At 55.4% G+C, this 8411-nt stretch overlaps 1 long non-coding RNA gene across 1 annotated transcript; it reads right to left on the minus strand.

Annotated features, from left to right (window-relative positions):
• Positions 1 to 3395: 3395 nt before the first annotated feature.
• Positions 3396 to 7518, minus strand: LOC106147186. The gene is made up of 3 exons (XR_001231959.1): positions 6545 to 7518; positions 5756 to 5855; positions 3396 to 4320 (listed from the first exon to the last, which is right to left on the minus strand). It is a non-coding gene; the product is annotated as an uncharacterized LOC106147186 (long non-coding RNA).
• Between the last annotated feature and the right edge of the window lie 893 nt (positions 7519 to 8411).

Here is an 8411-nt window from a genome sequence, read left to right on the forward strand (position 1 = left end):
GTCCCGGGCCACACCGAGCCCAGCGTCCCCGCCGCTGTCACCGCGACCTTGAAGCCAGCGCGGCCACCACGTCCCTGAGGGAAGCAGCTGCGGTCCCGCTGCCCTGGTGCCCGCTCTCATGCACGCTCCCACGCACACCCTCACCTGCCGCGCTCAGCCGGTCCGTACACACGCCGCGAGGACCGCCAGGCCTCACCCGCCGCCTCGCGCTCGCATCCCCAGGCACTCACGCCCCGCGGCGCCGGCCTGCTCTTTCTCACGACTCACACCTGCACAGGCACGCGCACCGCCCCGCGACGGCTCGGCTTCCCATACACACCCAGACGCGTGCACGCACTCACACCGAGGAAAACCTCGGCTCCCGCTGGCCTCTGCGCGGCGTCCCCCCGGCCCTCACACCTGCACTGGCGGCTGTGGTCCCCGAGGGTACCCAGCCCCTGCAAGCCACTGCTTCTGCCCCAGCTGCCCGCACCTGCCGTGCGCCCCTCACCCCCGGCTGGGGAGGGGCAGCTCACCGTCCCCGCCACCGCCTCCACCCGGTCGGTCGGGCCGCACACCACTGGCCAGCACCCTGCGCGGCCACGCCGGGCTCAGGCACACCCGCTCCGCCTCCCGCTCGGCTGGGACCGCACGGCGCTGTGCGCCACAGTCTTCGAACAGAAAACCAGCGAAGGGCCGGCTGGCAGGTGCGCCGGGGTTGCCAGGTGACTCAACCAGTGCGCTGGACCGGGTGTAGGGGAAGATTTTAAAGCAGTAGCTTCGTAGTTGGGCCGTCAGACTCCGCCGCAGCTCGGAGAGTTTGCCTCGCTCCGTCCGCGCAGCGCTGCACGCATCCTGTTCCCGGCCGTTTAAAGACTGTGCCCGGGCAGGCTGGCCCCAAGGACTCTGACCTCACCCGCTTGCTGGGACGCCGACTCCCCCAGATCTTCCTGCCTCCTGAAGATGTCCCCCAACTAAACCTGCCCACATCCGCCTGACCACGTGTGACCAAATATATGTAGCCAATTATAGACCATCCTGTATACACAACCAGTTATAGACTAACCTGTTGTCGACTCTGGTCCCTGCTTAAGTTGCTCGTAGAAGTTGCTAGGTCAGTGTAAGCCGAAGCTGGTGATCTGGACCCCGTTCTCACCAGCCCGTCGGCATTAATAAAGTTGCCTTCCAGCTCCTTGGTGCAGAGCATTCTCCATCTGGCCCAGTACGGATTCTGCCACATTCCTGGTGCATCGACCAGGAAAACTGTGCTGACCATTTGGGTGACTGGTGGAGGCCTGCGGCCTGCGAATGAGATGGCGTATCCTCCCGTACTTTTTGGGGTCTCCTCGGTGGTCCTGGATTAGGAGCCTCTGCACAGCAGCAGAGACCTCACTGGACCAAGAGAAGAAGACAGACACAACCGCCCGGGCCCTCACAGAAGGCAGGACTGCCGTGGGATGTCCCGCAGGCAATCTGTCAGTTTCCAGCCCTTGCCTGGCGAGGGAGGGTTTGATCACTCTTTGCCTGTGTTAGCTGGTTGGTCAGAATAGTCAGTTTCAGTTTCAGCTAGCGCCCAAGGGGCTGGGGTGTTTAACCTCTGTGCGCTTGTGCGGGAGGGTGTGGACTGAGAGAGACCAGACAACGTGAGCAATAGGTCGTTCCATCTCTGCCACACGGCCAAAGCCACGCACAGGGCTCAGAGCTGCGGAGCTGGACTGGCCCTAAGCTGCACTTCCACGATGCATCTAACGGCGACATCTCTACAGTCTCCAGAAAGACAAAATGGAGACCCTGTGCATGCTTCTCCTTAGCCCAGACCGTCCCCACTTCGGCGAGAGCCAAGTGGCCAGGCGGGCGCCCCATGGTCTCTCATTCATGGGGCGCCTGCGGAGGACACGCTGTAGTTCACCATTCTGTGCATCACCTGCATGGGACTTTGAGCCTGACCAGGCCACAGGACTGTCTGTTCTGGAGGAGGTCTAGCAAAGCATCACTGCATAAGGAAATGGCAGCAGACCTCAGTCCCTGTGGAAAGCCGCTGGGACAGCAGGCGACGCTTTGCTGAGATGTGCCCGAAGGAATGATGACACGATGGCTGGCTGAGTGAAAGTCCAGGTCCTGGGATAATTCAACTGTACTGCCCTCGCTAATCCTGGTAGATTCCTCCCACTTCCCCTGTTCCTGCTTTTTGTGCGAGAATTCTAACAAAAGGCTAAGGAAAATTGTAATGGAGGCTTCAGTCCTAGAGGCTGTAGCCCCCCAGTCCTATAACTGTGTCTCTTAATTTTCTTTTCATCCACCATACCTTGTTTTCGAGACCCGTCACCCCACACAGAAGCCAACAGGCACCCGCCTTGCTTGCTGTGACACCGTTCAGGAGCTCGCAACACACACTACAGGGGGTCAGCATGGGTGCAAGCCAGAGTAAAACTACCCACTTCAGCTGGGCGTGGTGGGGCACACCTGTAATCCCAGCACTCGGGAGGCTGAGGCAGGATCGCTGCGAGTTTGAGGTCAGCCTGAACTGCATAGCGAGACCCTGTCTCAAAAAGACAAAAAGAGTTTTCAAGACAAGGCTTCTCGGATGAATACCACATGAAAATAAAACCCTGAGGACTCCGTACTCTGTGAAATCCATTGGCCACGCCTATGTCCTACTTGGCCGCCAGAGGGAACCCCAAATGTAGAAGCCATTGACCAAGTTTGCGACAAAGTAACAGATTCCCGGTGGAATGAAGCCTGATCAAGTCCCATCCACTGACTCCTGGCGTGGCCTATGTCAGAACCGCCGCCTTGGCCCCGTGCCTGCCCCGTGCCTGCCCCTGCCAGGATAAGGGGACCTGCTTGGTGATCAAAGCGAGCTCGCCTGGCCATGAGGTTTCAATTTAAAAAGCCCTAAGGAAAAATTTATCCTGTCCTGCCCGCTGACCCCGAGGACGATTTTCCTCCACCGTACGTGCTCCATCGAGCGGCCTCCCCGGACCACCTGCCACATCAGCCGCTCCCAGCCCGGCGCCCAGTCCACAGCCAGAGGCTTCTCCTGACTCCACGGCCCAGTCCTTGCTGCCACCATCGGCCCCTGCTCCCGCCCTGCCCGGCCTGCCAGACCCTCGTCTGGCCCGTCATCACTGGTAAGATCCGGCTGAGACCCACACCGAACCAGCCCGGACCTTCTGACAGGAGAGGAGTCTTTACTGGGGGCGGACCAGGACAGCCCCGAGCTGATCAAAGCGTGGGGTTTTTAACTATCTTCCGGGAGGGTGTTGTGGGCTGGAACACTTTCCGGCGGGGCGGGGGGTGTCTGGGGGTCAGAACAGCCTGAGCGGGGTGTCGCTCGTCAGAGTTGAACGTCTGGTCATGCCAAGGCGGATGAGGGCGAGGCTGGCTTTTGTTGAGGGGAACTGGAGGGGAGCGGGTGAAGAGGAAGAAGTTTTTATTAAGGAGTTAATAACAGAGCTTAAGTCCCCCGTGGGGGTGAGCTGCCTTGTGGCTTGTCAATCCCCTCTGCTCATCCCATCTCCAGACGCCTCTCCGCGCTGACCCGGGAGGCGCACCAGGGCCAGAGCAATTGCCTGTCACATTTTACCAGCCTTTCTCCTCCACTGATCTCAGCTGGAAACACCGCACCTCATTCCTTTCAGAGAAGCCTCAAGCTCTGACCTTCTCCTGGCCTCTATCTTTCAGACCCATCTCCCTACTGGGATGACTGCCAGCACTTCCTTCTGACCCTCTTCAGTACCGAAGAATGCCTGAAAAATACTCTCAGACAGTCAAAATTATGAGAATCATCCACAACAGGAAGGGCCCAAAATGCCACGCCAGGATGGAAACCGGGAAAGAGGAAATGCATGAATGTGTGTGTGTGCATGTGCGCAAAATAAAGTGCGTGGGCCCAAGGTCACCCGGACTCAGCTGGGAACTGGAGGAAAGGTTGGTCTAATCAGTCTAAAAACAAGCAACTGAAAAATGATTTGCACTGTAATGGACAAAGACACAAAAGAGCTGCTTAACCTTAGTGCACCAGGATAAGCAGGGTGGCTCAGGCAGGCTAGTGAAAAAGGACAGACAGAACACCAGAGGATCCAGATGGCCATGGCTGGGCTCCCGCAGACACAAGGCCAAGAGACTTGCGCCCAGCTGTGCATGGGAGACTGGAGGGGAAAACGGGCTGTCTTTTCATTTCAGAACAAGCAAGGGAACAAGACAGAGCCCAAGCTCCCCTCTCCGCTGTAGGAGCCCCAAGGCCGGGTCTTGCTTGACATCACCAGCCGGGCGCGGCCTGCAGGCATCTGAAAGCTGGAGCAACTCCAGCCTGCGGTGAGCGGCCAAAGTCCGTCGAGCCTGTGGAAGTTTTACAGGAGAAATCACATTACAGATTTTAACTAACTGGTAAATACACTTTTGGTTTTCAGTTTTCGCTTATGCACATAAAATATTTCCTGTACATTACAAAGTTTTGAATTTACAGGGTTTACTTGCTCTGTATTCTGTTGTTTTAAAATAAGAACGCTGACTCAAGGTTACGCAGCTGTCTCTTGGCAGTCGGTCAAGTCTACTCTCTGAGGGAAGAAAAAGGGACACTCACAAGTCAAGTGGCTACAGTCAAGTGTTGTAGAAGGTTACAGTAAGTGGGAGAAAAAATGTTAAGAAAGCTATAAATGTAAGAGATGTACTTGTGATATGAAAGGATTCTGTATGGTAAAAGGCTCGTCCTGCTAACGGGATAAAAAGAAAGGTAATGACAAGACTAAAAAGCTTGTTACATCAAGAAAAGCTAATAAAGGGGCTGGGGATTTAGCTCAGCGGCAAAGCGTCTGCCTGGCAAGCGCAAAGTCATGAGTTCAATTCATTGTACCAGAAGAAAAAAACGAAAAACAAAAAAAAGAAAAGCTAATAAAAGTAGTTTGTTAAAGAAAATATATGTACGGTCACTTGCCTATTTGATGGAGCTTGGGTTGTACCTTCTAAAAATTTCCATGAGGGAAATGGTCCAATCAACGTAAGATTACCAAATAACAGCCTTTGAAACTTACGTGATGTATGTGCTGCGTATCAGTCTATTCAATACTGAGATGGACATTTAAGTATGTTACAGAAAGTGTCATCGTGATTGTCATGCTGAAATGTTATGTGCGGCTTTTGACCTCAAGTTTTCTTTGTAGAATTATGTAACTGCTGTCAACATTCTACAGGGATCCACCTACTGGGACAACCATAATTGATAATAATAACAGTTCTTTGCTTTACTTTGGATTTCTTTTTTTTGCTTTACTTTATATTTCAAAGTGTTTGATATTTAGATAAAATTATAACTAAACCCAAGACCAAAAGGGAGACAATCAGTTGGGCCCTCGAAGAGACTAAAGCGTTTAAACAGACCAAAGAGGAGTTAGCCTCTGCTGCAGCCCTCAGGATCCCAGATGTAACCTGCCCTTTCAACCTGTTTGTTGATAAAACATGTTGCCTCAGGAGTCTTAACCCAAACGATGGGACCCAGAAAAGGCCAGTTGCCTACCGATCAAGAACCCCAGACCCAGTATCAAAAGGATGGCCTCCTGGTTTATGGGAAGTTACCACCCTCCTGATCAAGGAGGCAAACAAATTGACGTGGGGACAAAATCTGACTTTTCAGGGACCACGTGCTGTTCTTGAGCTCCTCAACCGTCAGGGACACCGCTGGCTCTCCAACAGCTGTGTCACCCCGTACCAAGGACTGCGTGTCAGAAATCCCTGACCAACCTTCCAGCCAGTACAGGCTCTAAGTCCAGCCACCCACCTGCCCACAGAGCTCAGAAACGGGACTGTCCTGCACGGACTGATGAGCTCTTTGCTCGCCGGCCCGACCTCCGGATGACACCAACACACACTGAGTACACCTGTTCAGACGGAAGTAGCTCTGTTAAAAACGGACAACACAGGGCCGGCACACAGTCGTCACTATGCAGGAGGTGCTCCTAGCTGGGCCTCTTCTCCAGAACCGGTCTACCTAATGAACTGAGCTCTGGACACTCATACAGGCCCTCAACTGATGGGCCAAAGATTTAAAAAAATGGCAGAGATCCAGCCCTGAAGTCACCACTCCAGGGTCAAGTGGGCTCATCCCAACGACTACGGAAAGACCTATCCTGATACAGCAGACCCCTGAGGACCACCCTGGAAAGACAACGCACTCGAAGCCCTGCCCTGTCACTGTGGAAGCTGACGAGTCAACGCACGGCTGAAGACTGATCAGACGCCGTACACCAGACGTCTGCCCTAAAACTCATGCACTGCTGTTCCGTTTGGTTTCTGGGCCCTTTGCTCTTGTTAATCTGTACGTTTGCCCTGGGACCCTGGGCTGTAACCCAGAGGACTGGAGTGTTCCCTAAAAGGTTACCTTCGTCCTTTTTGACATCTGTGTGTCCCCTGGACTGCCCACTCTGATTTGGGACTAAAACGATTTTCCCTTAGGTAATGTGTCTAAGCCTCTTAGGAGTTTACGGAAAGGGAGGATACTGGGAGCTCCAAGCCTGTCTGGGTGGTACTCCAAGTCTCAACCATAGCAGCTGAGACCCTGCCAACCTACCATGTCCTTGTATTTTGATGCCTGTCCCAACAACGAGACCAGCAGCTGCTATACAGGATGTGATGACCTGAGTTGGGAACAGACTTTCCAAACCAGCAACAAGCACGTCTGACGAGGCTGGCGGAACCCCCTCTCACAACAGGTGGTCCGAATGCTTTTGATATGTGTAACATCCACTTTTGGTACTGTACTTACGGAAACGTGCCAATATATATTGGCCTGGAAGAGAAAAACAGTGGGGCACAATGGTCTGGAAAGGCCCTCCCTACAGTGGAAGGTCTCCCCTCGTTCAGTCTGGAGGGCCCTCAGACTGCAGGAAGGGCACCTGTACCCGTTTAGTGTCACGTATGCAACCCCAAGAACACTGTCCGGGCAACGGGCCGCTTGTGAGCCGTCCGAGCGGATGGCTCAGTTAGAGGTTCCGCAGTTCACAAGGTCTTTATCCCCACGATTTGAGTTCCCCCTCCGAGGCTTTCACAGACTTCAGTGCTGAGCATGCCAAGAACAACACCAGCGGTCTCTCCCCACTAGCTTCAGACCTGCTGCAGTTGGCTAAGGGGACTGTCTCCAGTTCGACACTGTCCCCAGATGGATGCCACTCTAGGAAAGTAACGGCTGCTGGCTCTGCCCGCCGCTCACCGCCCTCACATACCGGGCTTAGGGCTAGCTCCAAACGCCTCCTGGTTCCGTATTATTTAGTCCCCACAATCTCACTTCAAGCTTCCCCAACTCAAATACCGAGAAGTTCCACTCGCTTCCTGGGAAACAAGGGCTTTCCACACGCGTCAGTGACTGTGCTCCATCACCCGACCCAGCTCCTCACTCCAGGCAAATACGTCTACCCCGGAACTGGGCCCTTCTGGCTCACCCTGAATGCCGCCAGAAACAGGACCCATCCTGGCTGGCGTAACAACGGCAGGTGGCCTAGCCGTGGGTGGAAAAGCCCCTGAGTTAGGACAGAGCCAATATACACAACTAACCAAATACTAGACGACTTTAAAAGCATCCAAAGCTCCATCGGCACCCTCGAGGAATAAACTGATTCTTTGGCCATGGCTGTCTTGCAGAACCGGAGGGCTCCAGACCTCCTGACAGCCCAGCAGAGGGGAGCCTGTCTCTTCCCAGAGGAGGAACGTCACTGCGCTACCACGCCGGGAGGAATCAAGGACTCCTGACAGCTGCGAAAGCGGGAACCGGGAGTCTCTTCTCGGTGGGGTTCCTGGGCTTTCTCCCTTCATGGGAGGGAGTCTATTGGTATTAACTGTGGTGACCGTCCCGAGACCGAGGTGCCCGCGGACGAATAAGAAAAGGTAAGCGAGAAGAAAAACAGAAGAGGCAGAAGTCTGGGGTCAGGGGGCCCACAGCCTCTGGGGCTGCGGCCGCCCGGATCACCCAGCTCCGTCGCCTTTCATTAGAACCCAGACGTAACTCAGACCCACAGGAGTAATTCACTATCCCTTTCCCTTCCTGCCTCTCAGCGGATGGTGACCATCCTGGGGCGAGGCTCCCGCGCCCGGCACGCTGGGGATCGTCAGCCGACCGCCGGTAATCGGTTCAGAGCAATCACGGTCCTCCCCCACAGGCTCTGCCCGGGCCTTGAAGGCCCTTCCGACGGTCCCGCCCCCGGTGCCCGCGCGATCCGCATCCAGCATGGTACCTGCCACTGGCAGCGCCTAAGCACCGCCCCTGCTCTCAACACTGAGGAAAGGGGGTGTGGGAGAGAATTTCAAAGCAGCGGCTTCGGAGCTGGGCCATCGGACTCCGCCGCATCGGAGGGTCTGCCCCGCTCCCGGCCCGGTGCCCGGCGCAGGCTGCCCCGCCGAGGACCCGGCCTCCCCCGCCGCGGGGACGCTGACCCGACCTCCCT

The sequence above is a fragment of the Chinchilla lanigera genome, unplaced genomic scaffold, assembly GCF_000276665.1.
Source record: "Chinchilla lanigera isolate Chin_1 unplaced genomic scaffold, ChiLan1.0 scaffold00123, whole genome shotgun sequence".
NCBI classification, from domain to species: domain Eukaryota; kingdom Metazoa; phylum Chordata; class Mammalia; order Rodentia; family Chinchillidae; genus Chinchilla; species Chinchilla lanigera.